This window comes from Podarcis cretensis, assembly GCF_951804945.1.
Source record: "Podarcis cretensis genome assembly, chromosome: 3".
In the NCBI taxonomy this organism is placed as follows: Eukaryota; Metazoa; Chordata; class Lepidosauria; order Squamata; family Lacertidae; genus Podarcis; species Podarcis cretensis.
The window spans coordinates 110,610,957-110,633,267 of record NC_137172.1 but is presented as its reverse complement, the minus strand read 5'-3'; the positions used below and the strand labels follow the sequence as shown (position 1 = coordinate 110,633,267).

Here is a 22,311-nt window from a genome sequence, read left to right as displayed (position 1 = left end):
TAAAAGAGGAATAATTCCAACGAGCCCAGATTCAAACAGGAATTTGAACCAAGATCTCCCACTGTACATTTCATGAGCCCCACCGGCACTGCCTCACTTGTTCACTTGAAATGAACTTAAACTTTCTGCATGATAGATACTGTGCCAGCAACTTAAGTAACAGTGAAAGGATGTGAAAGCATAAGAAAAACAAACACTTTTATCAGCTTCAGGCAAATGGCTCTGCAGTATGTGAGGAAAAGAGACAAGGTGTTGCCTAACACACTCCATAGGAGGAAGGTTATTTGAAGGACTAGCAAGGGAGAGCTCTTAAGACACCATACAAAAGGAAGGTCTTTTGGACGTCTCTCCTCCTATTCAGTTCAATGAGGACTACAAAGGATTGTTGTTGTTGTTGTTGTTGTTGTTGTTGTTGTTGTTGTTATACCCCGCGCATCTGGCTGGGTTGCCCCAGCCATTCTGGGCAGCTTCCAACACATATAAAATCACAAAATCAAATCAATATATTATATTTATTTATAGACCACCCTTTTCCCTAACAGAACTCAAGGCTGCTTACAGAACTGCTAAAATCATAGAAGAAAAACAATAGTTAAAAAACAATTAAACATTGATAGAATCAAAACTATCTATCTAAACTATTGAAACCATACAAATAATTACAATAAAAACAGTGCGGAACCAGCCCTAATTTTTTCACTTATTTAATAGCAAATTAAACCCCGTGGGTTGTGTTCAACATAGCACTAAGTCGGGGGTCCCATTAGCATGAGGATTACAACGCTGTGTATTTTAGGAGAATTTCACACTAAAATGATACAGAATTTTCATGAGGACTTGTGTGGGTGTGGGTGTTTCAAAAACAATTGCAAGCTGATGTGGAAATGTGGGAAAATGAGAAACTGAAAGTGAATTTGACAGATTCGCCCATCCCTACGTAAGGTAGAGACTTGGAATACATGACTTTAATGTTCCTCCAACATCTGTGGTTTTATGGTCAAATAATAGTAAGGAACGTTCTGTGTGATTTACCAGCACAAGTTGTGTCAAACCCTGCTCCAAGGAGTAGGTTTGACTTACTTATTAGCAAAGCAAATATTTGCTCAGGAGGGGGAGGAAATTGCCTGAGAGCTGTGCCTTCAGAAGCCTTAGGCTCTGTTTCATCTACAGTACGTTGCTAGTTTAGCTAATTAGAGTGGCAGATCCTCCTCCCCGCTTCCCACTCCATGGTCCTCTTCAGCTAATAAAACTGTCAATTTTCTTTTGCTTCAATGAAAGGTCACCCCCCGACAAACAGCCACTCTGCCATCTAACAGCCAGCTCCTTTATTAATATTTAAAATGTACACAGTGATATTTCCAAAAGGTCAACATTTTAAAAGACATAAAATGTCAGCCCAGATTCCCTCCTCCTCCTCATGGTCTTTCCCACCTGAGCCACCGTATTAATGCTCCCTTTTAGATACAGCACTTAGTTTCAAATTGTGTTTAAATCTGTGAAACATTAAGAGGACACAGCAGGTTGCTCCCTCGGTAAACGAGGAAGCTTGCACTGAACATTCAACCGTGGATCCTTTACCCCAAAGGGAGCCCACAACCCACCCCACTGCTTGCTTGCTTGCCAGCCAGCTACCCTATTTGAGCAGGAGTAAGGAATGGACAAAGTTCACTCCTCCCAACCGAATACTCCTTGTGTCGTTAACCCAAACCATAACATCAACTGCTGGAAGCAAGAGGGTTATCCTCTTCCAACCGTGCTTGGCTTTATCCCCAGCTATTAAAGATTTGAGTTCTTTGCCCTTTGTTGTATCTGATCATCTAGGCAGCTGCTGGTGGCTCACACTGGGATACTGACTCCGTAATGCTGCCTTCCTCATTAACATCAGTTACCTGCTTCAGGCACACCTTCTCCCCAGGTAGACATGGGTGGCGCTGTGGTGTAAACCATTGAGCCTCTTGGGCTTGCCGATCGGAAGGTCGGTGGTTCAAATCTGAGTGACGGAGTGTGCTCCCGTTGCTCTGTCCCAGCTCCTGCCAACCTAGCAGTTCCAAAGCACACCAGTTCAAGTAGATAAATAGGTACTGCTGCGATGGGAAGGTAAACGGCGTTTCCATGGTTTCCGTCACAGTGCCCCATTGCGCCAGAAGTGGTTTAGTCATGTTGGCCACATGACCCAGAAAGCTATCTGTTGGCAAACACCGGCTCCCTCAGCCTGAAAGCGAGATGAACGCCACAACCCCATAGTCACCTTTGACTGGACTTAACCTTTACCTTTTTTTTCTCCTCAAGTTTGTTGTTGTTGTTTAGTCATTTAGTCATGTCCAACTCTTCATGACCCATGGACCAGAGCACGCCAGGCACTTCTGTCTTCCACTGCCTCCCGCAGTTTGGTCAAACTCATGCTGGTAGCTTCGAGAACACTGTCCAACCATCTCGTCCTCTGTCGTCCCCTTCTCCTTGTGCCCTCCATCTTTCCCGACATCAGGGTCTTTTCCAGGGAGTCTTCTCTTCTCATGAGGTGGCGAAAGTCTTGGAGCCTCAGCTTCAGGATCTGTCCTTCCAGTGAGCACTCAGGGCTGATTTCCTTAAGAATGGATAGGTTTGATGTTCTTGCAGTCCATGGGACTCTCAAGTGTCTCCTCCAGCACCATAATTCAAAAGCATCAATTCTTCGGCGATCAGTCTTCTTTATGGTCCAGCTCTCACTTCCATACATCACTACTGGGAAAACCATAGCTGGACCCTGCCTTTTGTATATTAGAGTGCATTCCTGCCTTCCTGTACTTTTTATTGATGTTCTTAGTAGTAGAACTACTTAGCAGTAGAATAGGCACCAATTAGTTTATTGTATATGTTTGTAATATTAGCATTATCCCCCATCTGTTGTACACTGATAAATATCTTTATAAAATACACAGCACAGAAATGGTCACAGATAGTCTGCCAGATGGACAGACAGAAAAGGGAGTTGCAAGAGCCAAACGAGATGTGAACTAGCTGAAGGATATGCCATCGTATAGGGCGGGGTTGAAATGGAGATACAGAAATCAGATTTCTACCTAGCAGAAGTGTCGGTTAGGGGAGGCAAGCAACACAGAGACACAAACACAGGCAGAAAGGCACACTCAGCTTCACTCTTCTGAGGGTTGGGAAGGAATTTAATACAGCCGTACTGATTGGCTGTAGAACTGGTACATTTCTAGCCTTTCCTCAGTCCAAGATGCATCATGCTGTCTCGGTTGTAGTTGTTCTAAACTTAAATGCAAGACACTCATGCCTTGCAGCGTGGGTGGTGCTCCCGTTGCTTAACACCTCAATACAGAAACTTAAAAGGAAGCAAAGATGTTAGCAGAAACAGAAGTGGAGCACAGACTGAACGCCACTTTCTTTTAAACTATGCTTTCCCAGGGACAGTCCCTGGATTTACAAATCTGTCCCCAGACAAAATCCGTCCCTGAAATGTCCCCGGATTTCATTTAATGTCCCCAGATTTATATTTTAAGTGTTGTAGATTTATTAGTAGGGAATCAGTGTTGCACGATTGGTTCAACAGCACAAGACACATCATATGGGCGCCACGGCAGCGAGCAGCTCCTGAAGCCAGCCTGAGCCAACTGTGCTACCAAGCTGGCTCCAGGCTGCTGAGGCTGCCGCCGCCACTGCCAAAGGAGAACCGGGGATGCCTGCCATGTCAACGGGGAACCGCTGACACACACACACCCCGCAACCCAAATCAAGGTGGGCGCAACAGTGCCCGGCCACCCAGCCTACTGCCCAGCGGCACTCCAGGACCTGGAAAACCCCAGAGCCGATGCAGGCCTGACCCAAGCCTACTCCATGGCTGATAACGCTCCAAGAGAGCAGGCTGTGGCCCAGAGGACAGAGTGACAGAGGTGCGTGACAGAGGTGACCACAGAAAAGAAGGTATTACTTATTTTTTAAAATATTTTTTTTTCTCTTTTCAAAAAAAAAAGTGTCTCCGGATTCTTTGAACAAAATCTGGTAACCTGGTAAGGCTTGAGTATGAATTGTATTGCATAGCTCTGGGCTTCTTTAAATCAGTGGGGACCAATCTTTGATGGCAAATGTGCCCCAGAGGTCAAGTGTCAGAAAGTGCTGCTCTGGTACCAGTCTGGCACAGCACCTCCATGCCTTGATCCCAGCAGCACAGGGAAGTTAGTATGCTTGAGTCTGCCCTAACCGAGTGCGTGGGTCTCCTGATCATCGTCAGGTGTGGCACAGCCAATCTTTCACTGCCAGTGCTATGCTGGGCACATGCAGCTCAACTCTTTATAGCAGTCAACCTGTTGCTGCTGGACTCCAACTCCCATCAACCCCAGTTAGCACATCTAATGAAAAAGAAGAAGAGTTTGGACTTGATATCCCGCTTTATCACTACCCTAAGGAGTCTCAAAGCGGCTAACATTCTCCTTTCCCTTCCTCCCCCACAACAAACACTCTGTGAGGTGAGTGGGGCTGAGAGACTTCAGAGAAGTGTGACTAGCCCAAGGTCACCCAGCAGCTGCATGTGGAGGAGCGGAGACGCAAACCCGGTTCCCCAGATTACGAGTCTACTGCTGTTAACCACTACACCACAGTGGCTCTCAGGGATGATCCTATGATCCTCCTATGATCAGGGATGATAGAAGCTGGAATCCAGCAACATCTGGATGGCCACAGGTTCCCAATCCCTGCTTTGTCAAGATCAAAAAGGAATTTCATATGGTGGCATTGATTGGCTATCAGCCACACAAAACTTAAATGAATAGATGGCCAACAACAACGTCTTGGTTCCGGAGATAAGTTATCTTAGGAAGTGCATGGGAAGAATATTTCCTGTTCCCTCCTTCCCCCTGAGGCCACCTGCTATCTCTTTCCAGGAGGGCAGGGCTCATCTTCAACCAGGTGGGGTGGGGGCACATAAAGGTAAAGGTAAAGGTACCCCTGCCCGTACGGGCCAGTCTTGACAGACTCTGGGGTTGTGCGCCCATCTCACTTAAGAGGCCAGGGGCCAGCGCTGTCCGGAGACACTTCCGGGTCACGTGGCCAGCGTGACATCGCTGCTCTGGCGAGCCAGAGCCGCACACGGAAACGCCGTTTACCTTCCCGCTGGTAAGCGGTCCCTATTTATCTACTTGCACCCGGAGGTGCTTTTGAACTGCTAGGTTGGCAGGCGCTGGGACCGAGCAGCGGGAGCGCACCCCGCCGCAGGGATTCGAACCGCCGACCTTTCGATCGGCAAGCCCTAGGCGCTGAGGCTTTAACCCACAGCGCCATCAAAAGCAGACCAACCTAATACTATAAAAAGAGCATAAAGGTAAAGGGACCCCTGACCATTAGGTCCAGTCGTGGCCGATTCTGGGGTTGCGGCGCTCATCTCGCTTTATTGGCCGAGGGAGCCGGCATACAGCTTCCGGGTCATGTGGCCAGCATGACTAAGCCGCTTCTGGTGAACCAGAGCAGCGCATGGAAACGCCGTTTGCCTTCCTGCCAGAGCGGTACCTATTTATCTACTTGCACTTTGACGTGCTTTCGAACTGCTAGGTGGGCAGGAGCAGGGACCGAGCAATGGGAGCTCACCCCGTCGCGGAGATTCGAACCGCCGACCTTCTGATCGGCAAGTCCTAGGCTCTGTGGTTTAACCCACAGCGCCACCCTTGCCCCTCAAAAAGAGCATACTGTTGGGTAAAAGGTAGATCACCAGCTTTGCATGCAGAAGATCCCAAGTTCAATCCTTAGTTTCTCCAGTACAGGGCAGGAAAAGACTCATTCAAGTCTGAAACTCCAGAAAGCCAATGTGGACAATATTGAGCTGGACGGACCAATGGTATAAGGCAACTTCCTATATCCTTGCCCTTTCTTTAAAAAAAAAAGCAACCCAGTTCCAATGAATGACATGTAATTGAACCCTACAGCAGTGGTAATAGCCATTGGAGCTACCTTCAACCAGCTTTCTGAGGGATAACATCCCACAGGTCTGTAATGAATTATTGTAAAGGGCTTCTCTGACAGCTGTAACCTGAATAAACAGAAAGCAAGATGAAATATGCTGCCTCTCTGCTAGATTTATTGCACATCATTCCTGGTCCTGTCCTAGTTCTCTTTCCTCCCATGGAAACTGAACTGAGAACTGGGACAGTGAAAGAGTTAAGTATATCTGTCTTGCCAAGAGATCTAAGAACATCTTGCCCTCAGGCAGGTGTGTCCTCCTTTCAACCTTCTATAGCACTACATAACAATATTTACCAGGACCCCTGAAAAGCAAATTCACCTTGTGGCATTAGCAAAATTAACACGAGGAACAACAATGACTACCTGGTGTCAAAAAAGGAAAAGATCTTTGCTACCTTTTCACTTCTTCATTAAGGGTTTTATTTTATTTTGCTTCACTGAAGACAAACAGAAATGTGCTGTTGCTGCAGATGTTTCTTTTAAGAAAACAAGCCATGTCGGTCTCAGTGATGGGATGCAGCGCGGGAATAGAGCACTTATTATAAAAGTTGTGTCAAGTATTTGTTTTAAGCCATTCATCTCAATTGCTGCATCTTTCGTCCGAGTTCTGCACTGACTATATTAAAGACATGTAGCTACTCCATTGATCTCAGTTCCCGCCTGTTAGTTCTGACCTCTGTAGAAAATACACAGGAGCACCTGCTCACATTTCTGCAATGCAGCCTACAAGCTGCAAGGAAACACACAATCTGAGAGATCCCATAGCTGCCATCTTCTAACCCTTTGCGCGTTGAAATCTTGAGCATCTCTCTTAAAACAAACATACATTATGGCAACAGCAGGTTTTCTTCTTCTCCCAGTTTGGGAAGGAGGAATATTCTATTGTTCCTTTCCATACGTTGAGTAAACCCCTCTATGAAACAGCACAATAGCTATAACTGAAGTTCAGAAACGGTCGTCTTTGTTTCTTTTTGATAATGGCTTAGTGGCAAAAGACTGGGTGGTTCCTGGACAACTATGGAGTGGAAGATATAGACAGTAATTCATACTTCTTGTCAATACACTTCCACATCTCCTCCAAAGTCTGGAGATGCTAGGATCGGTCCAGGTATAACCTTCACGCATTTCTTCCCTGACTATTTCCTTCCTCTCTGCGTAGGCTTTAAGTAAGTTAAGGCAACACCTCACAACATTGTTTCTGGTGTGTCCTCCACTGTCCAACAAGAGAATGAGCAGCCTGATATAACCTAGAGAAGGAAAGAGATGACACATTTGTTCAAGGGCAAACTCATGTTCAAGGGGAAACCCAGCCAGATGGGCGGGGTATAGATAATAAATTATTATTTTTATTATTAAACCTATTGTAAAGAAAGAGGCGTCAAGCTCCTTTAGCTATCCCGATTACCTCAGGAGACTCTAGTAATGCACCATACTTTGCTAGCTATTGGTGGTGTTGTTGTTGTTGTTTAAGAAACACAACAAGCAGAGAACACACAGGTGGGAAGATGAGTGAACAGTGGTGGTATGGAGAGTAAAAGAAGTCAGATTCAAGTGCTTTGTCTTAGAGGCTTGGTTTTCTTAAGAGAGGGGTGGCAATTCCATTTATTAAATGCTTAATTTGATGTTTGGGGAGAGCAAAGGATTCTTGACAATTTAATGACTTGTAAGTGTTCCCATAGTCTCCTAATTAGTTCCCATTTAGCTGATGTGCTGTTCTGCTTCCAGGTTTTAGCATACAAAATTCTTGCAAGAGTAATTATGTACAGTACCTGTGTTGGGAATTGTCTGATGGCTGTAACACCTTCTATGTAGTTCAAAGGAGATAGTAATGGCTTGGTGGCCATGTTTACTTGGAAGACTTCTTCAATAATGGTTGTTTATTTATTTAGATGTACAGTCGTACCTTGATTTTCAAATAGCATAGGTCTGGAACGTTTTGGCTCCCGAATGCCACAACCCGGAAGTGAGTGTTCCAGTTTGCAAACTATTTTTGGAAGCTGAACGTCCGATGGAGCTTCTGCAGCTTCCGATTGGCTGCAGGAGCTTCCTGCAGCCAATCAGAAGCAGCACTTTGTTTTTCGAACGTTTTGGAAGTCAAACGGACTTCCAGAACAGATTCTGTTCAACTTCCAAGGTACAACTGTATAGCCTACCTTTCACCCTAAGGGCTTGAGGGTTGTTGGTTGCATATCATTTCAAAATTAAAACTGTTAAATTTAAAGCATTACTACAATACATCAGAATGGGACAGTCAATATCTGCAGCATCATCTCCAAAGGTCTGGAAACAGGTGTCTTCACTTGTTGATGTGTAATGTACAGCCATTAGCCAATACTTCTTTGCTTTGCTGGATCAAATATGGAGGGAGAGACCTGTGTTTATTTTCTTGACAAAGCCAACATTTACTGCCTTTCTGATCACCTTGTTCTTCTATAGAAACCAATGTCATTAAACTGCCATTTTAAGAGAGTTCTGCTTTTAAGTGATGGCAACGGTAAAGTCTCAACCTTTCCTAAACAACTCTCTCACCTCTTTCCATACTCCCTTCTGCATATCGCCATTTCCCTTTATATTTATTACTCTGAGTAACAAAGCAGAAATCTTACGTTCTTATAGCAAAAGCTTTCGGCCTCTGCCTTCATCAACTGCCTTGATAAAAATGATGCCGTCTCCAAAGGGGGCAATTCTAGAGCTTTGGAGATGAAACGCTTCCTCAAAACTCTGTAACTTCCACCTTGGAGACAGCGTTATTTTTATCAGAGCAAGAGATGAAGGCAGTATCAGGCAGAAGCCAAAACTGCAAGGCTGTAACAGTTCTGTTTTGTTAGTCAATGTAACATATATATATTTTAGTGGTTAACTGCATCCTACCAGAATCCAGAACAAACTTGTCTTTAGTTAATCCCTTTCAAGCTTAGAAGGATAGTGACTGAAGACGAGGAAGTCTTGCCTAGTACCAGCTAATATCTTTCTGGTGTCAGGCAAACACCTTTATACTTTCTCAGGCCTTTTCAAATCTTGGTTAATCTAGTTAACGGCCTAGGACCCTCGTACCTACGGGACCACTTCTCTTGGTATGCCCCACAGAGGACATTAAGGTCCATATATAGCAACACCCTAGAGGTCCCAGGCCCTAAGGAAGTTAGATTAGCCTCAACCAGAGCCAGGGCCTTCTCAACACTGGCTCCGGCCTGGTGGAACGCTCTGTCTCATGAGACCAGGGCCCTGCGGGATCTGATTTCTTTCCGCAGGGCCTGTAAGACAGAGTTGTTCCACCTGGCCTTTGGCTTAGAATCAGTTTGATTCCCTCCCCCTCTTTCTTTTTCCTTTCTCCTCCTGTGAAGAGGCTGCAACCTAATGTTTTAATGTTGTATTTTAATCCTTTTTTAAAATTGTATTTTAATCAACTTGTTTTTATTATTGGTTGTTAGCCGCCCTGAGCCACCTGGCTGGGGAGGGCGGGGTATAAATAAATATTGTTGTTATTATTATTATTATTATTATTATTATTATTAGTTTGATGTTGCTGTTATGACATTGATTTGTGTCAGCATATCATCCCATATGCTGCCTAAACTCATTCTGGGGGTTCCCTCTGTGGGATAACCAGCCTCATAAAACCAACATGCAAAAGTCTAATTAGTGCGTGAAGGGGTTAATACCATAGAGTAAGCTGTCCTGCCAGGCTTAGCTATGTCCGCTTCCCCTCGCCTTGAGAGGAACTAGGTAATCAAGTCTATTGTTCTCTCTCAGTCTGCCTGAGAATCTCAGCATGCAAAGAGGTTTCAGCTGGTTGCTCTAGCTCAGACTGCATGGCTCTCGCAAGGCACTCTTGAGTTCCCGTACCAATAATTTAGGAACTTTCACCATTATAACTAAGCCAAGTTTTACTGCCTGTGCAACTTTCTGAAGCACATGAATCTGACCTTTGGTGTTTTTCTATGCTAGGGGAAGAGGGAAACTTTGGATCTCAATTTAAATGGCATATTTTAAAGGTCTAACAGCCTATATTTCAACATTTTACTTTGCTGCGTATTTTGTGATTTTAATTATCTGCTGGGGTTCTCTCACCGAAGAGTACTTGCTCCAAACTTGGATATTGGCATCCAAGAACTCTTCTTTTATACCTATTTTTTCCCCTTGTACCCCCAAGCCTCCAGAGTCGATTTGGGAAAAGCACAGGGTACACTCAGAACAGAAAGGGGGAAATCCTGTTAGCATAACACTAATCCTTCCACTACCACAACTATTTAGTTGAATAGCATCTCTTACGTTTATTGTCCTGCCATTTCCTTTTTTATTGTGGATTTTGATGGTTGATTTGATTGGTTTTTATACCTTGCCAGCTGCCCTGGGAGCAGTAATGCCGCAGGGCAGAGGAAAAGATCTTCCAGATAAATAAAATAAAAATAGCCTTGGCCCCAAGACAGCAATTCTTGGCTTCCACTGTTGGTTGAATTCCATGGCCCATGGCAGAGATTCGTTCTGGAGCTTTGGAACACAGGAGGGTCAGCAACATGGAACTTTATCATAAATATCATCATCATCATTATCACCATTTCAGTTTATGTACTGACCTTTATCAAAAAATCTCAGGGCAGTATACAACATTGGAAACACGTTGCAAAACATCAATGATAAAAACTTAGTAAAAAACATACTGACAGACAATAGTAAAATAATCATAATAATAACAGTCCTCTCCCACACACTTTTACATGCCATTGATTATTTAATAGTCATGGGCCTGGCTAAAGAGGAACATTTTTGCCTGGCGTCTAAAGACCAGTAATGATGGCACCAGGTGTTCCTCTCTGGGGAAAGCATTCCACAATCGGGGAATCACCACAGAAAAGGCCCACTCTCCAAACCCTCCAAACTTCTCTGGGATGAGGGACATAGAGAGGGGCCTCAGATGACAAGCTCAGGGTCTGGGTCAGTTTGTATAATAATAATAATAATAATAATAATAATAATAATAATAATAATAATTTATTTATACCCTGCCCATCTGGCTGGGTTTCCCCAGCCACTCTGGGTGTCTTCCAACAAAGTATTAAAATACATTAGTCTGTTAAACATTAAAAGCTTCCCTAAAGAGGGCTGCCGTCAGATGTCTTCTAAAAGTCTGGTAGTTGTTTTCCTCTTTGACATCTAGTGGGAGGGCGTTCCACAGGGCGGGTGCCACTACCGAGAAGGCCCTCTGCCTGGTTCCCTGTAACTTGGCTTCTCTCAGTGAGGGAACCGCCAGAAGGCCCTTGGCACTAGATCTCAGTGTCCGGGCTGAACGATGGGGGTGGAGACGCTCCTTCAGGTATACTGAAGCAAGGCCGTTTAGGGATTTAAAGGTCAGCACCAACACTTTGAATTGTGCTCGGAAACATACTGGGAGCCAATGTAGGTCTTTCAAGACCTGTGTTATGTGGTCTTGGCGGCCGCTCCCAGTCACCAGTCTAGCTGCCACATTCTGGATTAATTGTAGTTTCCTGGTCACCTTCAAAGGTAGCCCCACGTAGAGCACATTGCAGTAGTCCAAATATGGGGAGAGGCAGTCCTTAAGGTATTAATAAAAGAACTCTTCCATGTCAAATAAAAATGGGCTGATTCCAATGCTCTGGCAGCTGAGTTCTGCTTACCCATAGGGACTTTTGATTCGTCTCCTCCTCCTACACACACCCCAGATTTGCTCTGGAGGGTCGGCCAATATCCCAGAGCTGATTTCAAGGTTGTACAGAGAGTTGGAGGGGACAGGAGACTAGAGAGGAAGTTCCACTGCATGCATGGAAGTCTGTTGCAAGGGCCGAGTTGTAACACTGAATCCATCCCAATGTGTTGACAGCCTGCTTAACGTTCATGGCGCAATCCATTTGGATGCTACAAAATGGATCTAAAAGCTCCAGCATCAGATGTGCGTTGGGAACAAGCAGGACCTACTCCATACTAGTTTTACCACATCAGCTGGCAAATATTCATCCCCATACAACTCTTGAGGAGGATTTGGGGGGAAAGAAACCTGGAGCATAAGCCAATAAAATCCAAAGTTCTGTTTGTCAGAGCTGCAATGATACAGGCCTGCTTCAGAGAAACCAGTGAAATGAATGCAAATTTGCACAAACTTGTCTACGTTGTGAATCTTTTTCCTGATGCAGTGTTTTTGTTTTTGAATATTTAGAAGAGAAGTAACTGCAGAAAGAGATGAGCAACTGAGGAACAGATGCCCCTCTATAGATCACTTGGAACATGGCTGGAGGCCATGGCAGTATAAAGACATATGGTGGAAGACATATAGCCTCAAGTATGCAGATGTTTCGCTCGGGAGTACCAAAGTCTTTCACAGATTCTGAATGGACATCTTCATACCCCTCTGCAAACATGAAGCTTGGCTATTCTTTCTTTCTTCTGTGAATGAAAGCATCTACTGGGCCATTATCAAACCATTTTAGACAGTTAAATAGATTTAACAGGAAAGTGGTTTTATAAGCGGTGTGATTTAATTCACATGAGGCGCTCTCCTAAAAACACTGCACTAGAGACAATCACTTTTGAAATAAATATAGCCATGAACAATAGAAATATAAGGCTTGAGGCTTATGAACATCACCTCTTCACACCTCAAAATAATTTCCAAAGGGTAGCCTCAGGCTGCATATACACCATGCATTTAAAGCATGTTTAAAGTGCATTTCCCCTGCCTGAGAATCCTGGGAAGTGTAATTTGTTGAGGGTGCTGGGAATTGTAGCTCCATGAGCAGTAAACTGCAGTTCCCATTATTATTGGGACACCAAACTGGGAGGGGTAACTAATGCCACAGAAGACAGAATCAGGATTTGAGATGAACTGGGCCAAAACTAACAAAATGAATTTCCAACAGATGTATAGTGTCCAGATCAAGGGCACACCTGGAATACTGTGTCCAGTTCTGGACATCACAGTTGAAGAAGGATATTGACAGGTTGGACTGTGTACAGAGGAGGGCAACCAAGATGATCAAGAGTCTGGAAACTAAGCCTTATGAGGAATGGTTGAGGGAGTTGGGTATGTTTAGCCTGGATAAGAGGAAGAGAGCAAGCTTGTTTTCATCCACTCCAGAAGGTAGGACTCAAACCAGTGGCTTCAAGTTAGAAGAAAGGAGGTTCAGACTAAATATCAGGAAGAACTTTCTGACAGTTGTACAACTGACAGGCTGTACAACTGTGGAACAGACTCCCTCAGAAGGTGGCAGACTCTCCTTTCTTGGAGGTTTTCAGCAGATATTGGATGGCCATCTGTCACAGGTGCTTTTGGCTGGTTCTACACTGACCTGTTAACGTTATTAGAATATTAGATATAGCATTCCAAAACTTCACAGGGCATACTTGGGGGGGGAGTGTTTCTTACCTCTTTTTTTCTTCAAAACACCTAACTCCCTACTGCTGGTCGCTGGTTGTTCTGCAGTGCCCTCTGGTCTCAAATTTAAAAACACATTGTGAACATTAAAACGGAACATCTTGTGTCCATCTACATTATGAAAACTTTCTTCAACCCTTCCTTAATGTTAAAAACCATGAGTGTAGATCCACCCTTAGTTGAGATTCCTGCATTGCACAGGGTTGAACTAGACAATCCTTGGGGTCCCTTCCACCTGTACAGTTCCATGATTCTGTGACTGTAGCAATAGGGAGAGGAAGAAGATAATGGAAGGGTACTGAAGCCACTGGGTGGCAGGGGACAAAGTCAGCTAGCCAGGAGGAACAGCACTGCAGACGCGACGGGGACCACCATCTATTCAAGACTGAGAACCAGAGAAGTTATGGATAGGGAAAAGGTCCTATGATGTGAATTTAAATATAAGAACATAAGAAGAACCTGCCAGGGGCCCATCTAGTGCATAATCCTGTTTTCACAGGGGCCAAACAGACGCCTGTGAGAAATCCTCAGGCACGACCTGAGAACATAGTCACACTTTCCCCCTGTGGTTTCCATGGATGCAGAACATAGCCATCATAACTAGCAGCCATTCACAGCCTCATTCTGCATGAATTTTTCCATGTGGATGGAATTTCTCTCTACATACATTAAAAAACAGCATTCCTCTTCATTCTGTAGTCTGTAGGACTCCATCACTGCTAGTGGTCACTATGCAATCTACCACGTACAAAACATCTCCATTTTAACACTTCTGCTTATGTGCTAAGTGGCTTTTGGTGTCCTCCTTCTCACCTGCTGAGAATCAATTAACTTATAAGTATTCCTCCCCCCCTCCTACACTCAGAGGAAGTAATTTGAGATTTAACCTTTCATTTTCAAAAGCAGACAATGGGGGAAGCAGGATAGGTAAAGGTAAAGGTACCCCTGCCCGTACGGGCCAGTCTTGACAGACTCTGGGGTTGTGCGCCCATCTCACTTAAGAGGCCAGGGGCCAGCGCTGTCCGGAGACACTTCCGGGTCACGTGGCCAGCGTGACATTGCTGCTCTGGCCAGAGCCAGAGCCAGAGCCAGAGCCGCACACGGAAACGCCGTTTACCTTCCCGCTGGTAAGCGGTCCCTATTTATCTACTTGCACCCGGAGGTGCTTTCGAACTGTTAGGTTGGCAGGCGCTGGGACCGAGCAGCGGGAGCGCACCCCGCCGCAGGGATTCGAACCGCCGACCTTTCGATCGGCAAGCCCTAGGCGCTGATCTACCACGTACAAAACATCTCCATTTTAACACTTCTGCTTATGTGCTAAGTGGCTTTTGGTGTCCTCCTTCTCACCTGCTGAGAATCAATTAACTTATAAGTATTCCTCCCCCCCTCCTCCACTCAGAGGAAGTAATTTGAGATTTAACCTTTCATTTTCAAAAGCAGACAATGGGGAAGCAGGATACCGACCTAGAAACCCTTGCAATAGCAAAGCTAAGGAAAGAAATAAAGCAATCCACATTTCTAATGACTAAAGGGAAACATTTATTTTGATAAAATTATAAGAATCCAGTGGTTTTAAAACATAAATAAATGAGCAGCCTTATTCCTTTTCTAGCTCATTCTTAATTCCCCAGCAACAAAAGGTGAATGAGGATTTTGTAGTGTGCATAATATTCAAGGCTTCTTTTTGTTTAATTGGCCCTCCCAGGCATGCGCCAAGAGAAATAGATATACTGTAATTTGGAGGTGGCCGTTACTTGTATTTGAAATAATAGAAAAGTGTCCCAAACACCAGCCTAATATTGAAGGTTACTAAATGTTGTGAACCACCCTGAGATCTATGGATGAAGGGTGGGATACAAATTTAATGAATAATAATTAAATACTAATCATAAAGCTCTGTAATACATAGACTGCTATATAGCACAGTTCTGTATTAAGCATTTTCTTTGGACTTCTTTCATTTGTAATCTGCCCAGAAAAAAATGAAAACAATGTCAAAATGATCCAGGCTGAGTTGCCACTCAGAGACAAACCACTTTATTAGCTGGGGTAAATGTTATCAGTTGGTTAACTCATAATTTGATAAAGCTTGCTTCCAATGACTTGGGCTCCACCCCAGTGATATGAAAGTACAGTTTTTTTAATCTGCTCAGTGATCTCTCTTCCATATTTCTTCTATGCTGTGACGTCTAGTGCCCGTTTGGATTGGTAGAGTGGTTGGCAAGGAAGCCGACAGAAGATGCAGTCCCATCCAATGACAGGCAGAGCCAACAAAGTCTACTTGCTCCCTGCTGGGCTGCAAGGGAGACTGAGGAGGAGGGCTGGATGGAGACTGAGGAGGAGGACACTGATTTCCAGGGCTAACCCCTGGAATGGATGGACGCTTCCATTTTCCTTTGCTCAATTTCTGCTCGGTCTTAATATGAGTGGTGGCTGGTGTCAATTCTGCCTGTTAGGGCAGAAGGCAGGGAGACTGACAGTAGGGGGAGCCAGAGCTAATGATTGATGCTAAGTAAGAAGGCATTATCCCCTTAACAACGCTGTGAGATAGGTTATGCTCAGAGATTGTGACTCACCCAACGGCTTCCCACTCATACTCCAATGCTCTAACCACGCCAACATATTTACTCTCTCTGTGCAAGCAAGATGTCATTTGATCACTGCAACGGCAGAGCAAATTTGTAGCCAATTGTCTGCACCTTTGGTCACACATTACTATGATCAAAGAGTGAGTGCAGGATTTTACTTTCCACACTAGTGGCAGGTGGTGCCCGAACTGAGAGAAGTCCCACGGCTATAGTCGTATCTCATATATACCCTTGTGTTCCTCCATCAAGTAAATGTCAGAGTTCTGAGCATGTGCATTGGGATAGACCTTTCTATGGTGTTGCTTGTTTGTTTATATTTAATGCTTAGTGTTCCAGAATACTGACCTTGCTGGAGTTTAGGAGATGCGAAGGGGAGCTACGTGTCTGCCTGAGGCCCTGAGCTATGGAGAACCTGGTTATCGTGACAACATCTTGTCTGCAGATAATGATTGTGGTCATGGTCAATACTTTGGCACAGTCCTGGCATCTCTACCTGCCCTATCTCTCCTCTGAATTGAGCTTGCAGACTGACAGCTTGCACCAGTCAAAGAGAAGTGGATTAGAACAGGCATCTTCCAGATCACACCTACCAGCTTCCAACCTCTGTACACAGATGCTGGGATGATGTTTGTCCACATGTCACAGAAATGGTAATATTGAAGAGTCATGCCAGATCTTTCACAAAAGTCAGATTTTATATTTTTTTGTAGTATTAGGTAAAGCATTTTTGTGTGTGTAGATCATTCTGGAATACAAGTGAAATCATGATCATACTGTGTGGAAACATGCCCAAAATTCTATTCTTTTTTTAAAAAAAAACCACAACCCTTTTAAAAGTGTTTTCTACTGACTGCAAACCAGAAATCTTTTCAAGTAAATTTATTTGTTAGGTTGCTAGCTTTTTAATTTTAAAATCCATTCATTTCGACTAGAGAGTCTAGGCAAAACTTGAGATAGAAACTCAGCCAGGCTTCCTTCACATTTGGATGACACTTTCAGAATTACTGAGAGACTCCATCTGTTCCTGTTTCAGTTTGCGTCTGCTGAGACTTGAAAGACCTCATGTGTGTCAATCAGCTACAAAATATATTTACACATAAAGTTGCTGTCTCCTAGAAATTAGCTGAAAGGGAGGATGGGAGTTCTCTCCTCTGTCTCAAGCATGATGCTTGTTTGATAGGAGATATTGGCGACCTAACAATGTAAGGTTGGAGGGTAAACTATATCAATCATGTAAATGTATTCTAAAAGAAATGCAGTCTGAAACTTTTTTTTTTAAGTAAGAGAAAATAATGAAATAAAATTCATTATTCAGATGTGCCCTAGACCTGATTTAACAGGGAAGCTACTGTAAATTGCAAGATAAATCTTAGCAGCATGATGTTAATTTAAGTGTATAGGACATTCCTGAATTTGAACTTACTTACAGGGGCTGCAATCTAAAGCCCTTCCATGCCTCCCTCAAATGAGGCACACAGAAAACTGCAAGGCCTGATCCGATTCTTGGGTATAGATGAGGCGCTCGACGGATTGGGGTCCTGAGCCACAAAAGGCTTTATAGGTGAAAACCAGCACTGTGGCTTGAGCTCAGAAACTAATAGGTAGCCAGTACAATCGAGTGCAGAATTGACATTTCCATGCACACCTTTGAATCCTAAAAAAAAAAAAAAAAAAAAAAAGTATGCAGTTTGGTACTTCCCCTCAGCATTCCTAGCCATCATTATTAACTGGAATAAATGAAAACTGACTCTGAAGGCTGTAACCCAGGAAAGCTCAGTGTATGTCCCAGTGGCTTAATTTCATCCACTTAAAGCCCCAACTAAGGCTAAGTAATTACAGCACCTGGGAACATCTTTGGTCCCACAGTTGTACCCCCAAGGCACAATTCTCATAACCTGATTCTATTGGTGCTTACTCAGAAGTGAGTCCCACGGAGTTTACTCCCAGATGAGTATGCATAGGATTATAGCCTAAGTGTGCTGCAGAAATCTTATCTGGTGGCAGGCTGTCTATACCCATTTGTAACGGGTTGGCGTCAATACACTGCACAGGGATTGGACAGACCGTTCATTTGTCATCAGCAATGAAGGCTGCTCTAGTTGGACCACTTATGCTGCACCAATGGCTGGCAGGCTACTATGTCAATCATGCTGCTTTGTTCGCAAACAAGGCACTGGCATTTCCTGTTCTTCTTTGAAATATTGCCACTTAAATTGGATTTCTTTCTTTTCTTATGATGGTATAAAGCTCATCAGTACCAGGCAGTAAGCACATTCAGACTTGACCCTGTAAAGAGCACAGAGATAAAGGGTTTTTGAGTTGCCCTTCTTTATTTAGAACAGATGCCAAGAAACGTTTGCATGGGGCCGCTAAACTAAATGGCACCAGCGTCTCATTGCAACTTCTGACAATCTCATTAATTTGCTCCCAGAGGCAGTCCATTGCAAACATCACAAGGAAAACAGGCCAAATCCCTCTGCTGTTATACCAGGGAATAGTAAGCAATATAACTATGAAGGAAATTAAATTCCTTCGCCTGATCTAGCCTTTCTGGATAGTGGAGCATTGTGGCGGTGAAGAATCATTTGGGAATACAACACTCTTTTTATCTCTTCCTGTATCCCCTTTGTACCTGGATTTTCACAGACCCAGTCTCACAATTTGTTAAAAGAGCATGACTATGCAGTCCGTGAAGTGTGCAATAAACCATCCCTTGTTCCTTCCCAATTTTAATTTGTTTTGCAACTTACCAGTGAAGCAAAGACAATCAAGAGCTCTGGCCTTTCCTGTTTTCAGCAAAGATGCTGTTTTTACAAGCTTATCCTTCAGGGTAAATTATCAGCAAGGTGCAAAGGGATTTAAGGATGCTAAGCTAAACAAGGCCTAGGTCTTAAAAACCTTCCATGAACAATTTGATGGAAACATGCTCATCATGAATAGCACCGCTGAATTTCTCTCCAACAGGATACAGACTACTGTACACAAACAGATAACACTTAGTGAATGCTGATTTTTAAAAACTGAATATTTATTTTGTCTTTACCAAAAGAAAAGTTTAATTTGGTACATTTGATACAAATATAAAGATGTATCATTTGTCAAGTGATAGACTTCCACAGGTGTGCCACAGGGTGGAATAATTTGCAAGCACCTAAGATAAATACCGGTAAATAATTTCTAGTTGGTTTCAGAATGTGGTGCTTAAAATTTCATTTACAAATCACTTCTCACAAGGCATCCCAAAGTGATTTACAATACGATAAAAACATAATGCAGAGCAATTCTGTATAAAAATACAGCTAAGCATTAGCATGTATAAAAACAGCCACTCTGTATCCATATCTATTTATAAAAAATCAATACATAATTGAATTCCTTTAATAATTTCTGGTGGATGGTAGCTTCTTGACAATGTTTGTGCATCTCATTTTGCATACAGGAATTCCAGGACAAAGGTTGCTACTTATAGAGAGGCCTCTGTAGCAACTGTAAGAACTGAAGCCATTTGAGAACTTTGCCCAGGAAAACAAGAAATTGCAAATTGCAAGGCCATTCTTCAAGAAACAGAAACAATACTGAGCCTGCTATAAGATAAAAGAAGAAGAGTTTGTGCTTGAAAGCTTCCAGAAACTGCCTGCTTCTCCTGCTTCTTGTTCATGCAGATTGGAAATGAGACTGAGCTGTAGATCACTGTTTTGGCACGTACTACAGCATCTTAAAAAGCAGAGACATCACCTTGCCAACAAAGGTCCGTATAGTTAAAGCTATGGTTTTCCCAGTAGTGATGTATGGAAGTGAGAGCTGGACCATAAAGAAGGCTGATCGCCGAAGAATTGGTGCTTTTGAATTATGGTGCTGGAGGAGACTCTGGAGAGTCCCATGGACTGCAAGAACATCAAACCTTTCCATTCTTAAGGAAATCAGCCCTGAGTGCTCACTGGAAGGACAGATCCTGAAGCTGAGGCTCCAATACTTTGGCCACCTCATGAGAAGAGAAGACTCTCTGGAAAAGACTCTGATGTTGGGAAAGAAGGAGGGCACAAGGAGAAGGGGACGACAGAGGATAAGATGGTTGGACAGTGTTCTCAAAGCTACCAGCATGAGTTTGACCAAACTGCGGGAGGCAGTGGAAGACAGAAGTGCCTGGCATGCTCTGGTCCATGGGGTCATGAAGAGTTGGACACGATTAAACGACTAAACAACAACACAAGGATGATGATGATGATGATCATACATTAAAAACCAAATATCTCTATGCCAAAATAAAGCTGAGCCCATTCCAGATATAATTGTGGTGATACCAAAAATTGGCCATCAAATTCAAAGAGTTTCAGCTGAATGGCAGCGGTGGAAATAACTACAGTGGAACCTCGACTTACGTACGGCTCTACTTACATACGATTCCAGTTACGACCTTCAGTAGGTGCTTCGACTTAGGAACTTTCTTCTAGATACGAACAGCTGGCTCACCCGGCCAGCTGCAGAGCAGCGTTGAGGCCTCTGCTGCCAGGGAGAGGGCCCCCATCCCACCCCTGTGGAAGAGGTGCCACCTGCAAGAGGCACAACAGGGCGCCCTGCAGCCCCAAACCCTGCTGGGGAACTATCCTGAGGAAGTCCAGAGAAGAACCTGGCGTGGCAAGAAAAAAAGTGACCCTGGCCGAAGTAAATCAGCTCTTTACTGTCCCTTGCCCCCCCCCCCAGCTTGTAGCCAGGTAAGCGCACCCACCTTCAGTGCACGTAAGAAAAAAAATGTGTTTTTTTTTTCATCTACAATACTGTCTTATTTATTTTATAGTACAGTACATTGATTATTGCCTTCATTTTATGGATCTATGGTCTCATTAGACAGTAAAATCCATGTTAGATTGCTGTTTTAAGGGGTGTTTTTCATCATCTAGAACAGATCAATCCACTTTTCCATTACTTTCTATGGAAAAGTGAGCCTCTACTTATGTATGTTTCTAGTTATGACCGGACCTCCGGAACAGATTATGGTTGTAAGTAGAGGTTCCACTGTATTTCATTTCACTCCCATATTGAACGTGCTTAGGAGTTTGTTGTTCTGGCTTATGTCAGAACTATATTAGCTATTTTCCTTTTTCTCTTTTTTGACTATTATATCATTTCCCTCTTCTGCGGCTCCATCCCTGGTGCATTAGGTGGGCACCAGTGTCTCTGCACTTTGACTTTCAGTCAGCCTTGTTCTTAGGAGACTCTCTCTGGTCAGTTCAGAGGACACTTTCCTTATTCATAACTTTCTCTAGTTCTCAGTCTTGAAATAGAGGGTTGTCCCCATCCAGTCTACAGTGCTGGTTAGCGGACCTTCTCCCCTATTACCTGCCTCTTCTCTGGTGGCTTCAGTATCTTTCAATTATCTTCTTTCTCTTCCTATTGCTACTGCCAGAGCAACCCACTTCTTTTAAACATCTGCATTGGCCCTGTCTCATTCTTAGTCATCTTAAACTGCAATGGCCTTCTTAGCCGTATTTCTTTCCCCTTTATTCTATCCTTACACCCTACTCTAGGTAAGTTCATCTGATTCAGCCCCTTTCCTCCTCCTCACACACCTAATGCCTTCTGCCATGCTGCTCCCTTGCTTAGAACAACTTCTCTGACACTCATAAAGCAGGTTCTCTTCCATCCTGAAATCTCTCTGGCTGTCATGAGCCCTGAATCCAGGAGCAATCAAGCCTGAGGATGCAGAGGCAGCACCAGCTAAGGAGCTATATCGTGTTCAGGGCTCCAAGCTGACTCCTGGAGACCACTGCACCTAAGGCTCTCAGACAGGAGCCCCCATAAGAACCTCCCAGACCACCAGGGCTTGTAGTGCCAGAGCCTGGACCTCCATGGTGCCTTGAACTGAGCCTGAGGAACCAGATGTCTCCCATCATGCACCACTGGTCCAGTAGCATTGGGAATGCACCAGGAAGGGGGGGGCGCTATGGAATGAAGGAATACATGCTCTTACTTTGCTGCCTTACTAAAGTTTAATTCCATTGACTAGAGACTTTTATACAAACAAGTGGAGGGGTCATGCCGAATCCTGCAGGGGAAATACTTGATGACCTCGTGAGTTCCTTCCAGCCTCATAATTTTATTCAGGAGCAGAGGGAGGAGAAAGAAAAAAGGGAACTGACCTGTACTGCTGTTCTCATATCATAGGAACTGCGATTCAGTGAGCCTGCTAATTCAAGCTGCTAGGAAACTCCCATGTCCTAGATACAGCATGATACATTTCCTTCTCTTTGAATGCATCAAGAACACCTTAACTTTCAGCATGAGTTCCTCTGCTCTGGGAGGCAAAAACCTGCCACAGAGTAAAACAGAAAACGTGAGCTCTTGTATAATAAGCTCTTATTTCCAATGCTTTTAGTGCTTTAATTT

At 43.9% G+C, this 22,311-nt stretch overlaps 1 long non-coding RNA gene across 1 annotated transcript; it reads right to left on the bottom strand.

Annotated features, from left to right (window-relative positions):
* Positions 1–6,348: 6,348 nt before the first annotated feature.
* On the bottom strand, positions 6,349–8,632 carry LOC307212674. Its single transcript, XR_013837080.1, has 2 exons — positions 8,559–8,632; positions 6,349–7,199 (listed from the first exon to the last, which is right to left on the bottom strand). It is a non-coding gene; the product is annotated as an uncharacterized lncRNA (long non-coding RNA).
* Positions 8,633–22,311: the final 13,679 nt, after the last annotated feature.